Source organism: Saccoglossus kowalevskii, chromosome 22, assembly GCF_978046115.1.
Source record: "Saccoglossus kowalevskii chromosome 22, keSacKowa6.1, whole genome shotgun sequence".
Lineage (NCBI taxonomy): Eukaryota > Metazoa > Hemichordata > Enteropneusta > Harrimaniidae > Saccoglossus > Saccoglossus kowalevskii.
In genome coordinates, this window is record NC_140662.1 from 7,960,882 (window position 1) to 7,961,376 (window position 495).

Sequence of the window (495 nt, forward strand, 5' to 3'; positions counted from 1 at the left end):
GTGAGTAGGAAAGATGAGGTAAGGGTTCAAAGCCACATTCGGTTGCTGCTGCGACCTGTGCTGAGTGGACAGGTGCATTGTCCTGGAGCAACAGCACACCAGCTCGTAGCTTTCCTCTTCTTTTCTTTTGATTGCTGTAGTTCCGAAGCTTAGTACTCTTCATTGATTGTTTGACCCTTTTGCAAGTAGTCAATCATGATGACTCCCATGCTGTCCCAGAACACAGAGGCCATCACCTTGCCGACTGATGCTACTCGCTTGAACTTCTTGGGCGGCTGTAAACCCTTGTGTATCCATTGTTTGCTCTGCTCTTTTGATTCTGGATCAAAGTGGTGAACCCACGTCTCATCTTGGGTCACAAATTTTAGGAAGTTGCCAGGATTTGACTGGAAACAGCCAAAAGCGTCTTTGAAATTTCCAACCTGTTGTGGAGTCAACATTCGGGGGACACCAACCTTGCAGACAGCTTGCTCATCCCTAAGATGTTCGAGAAAA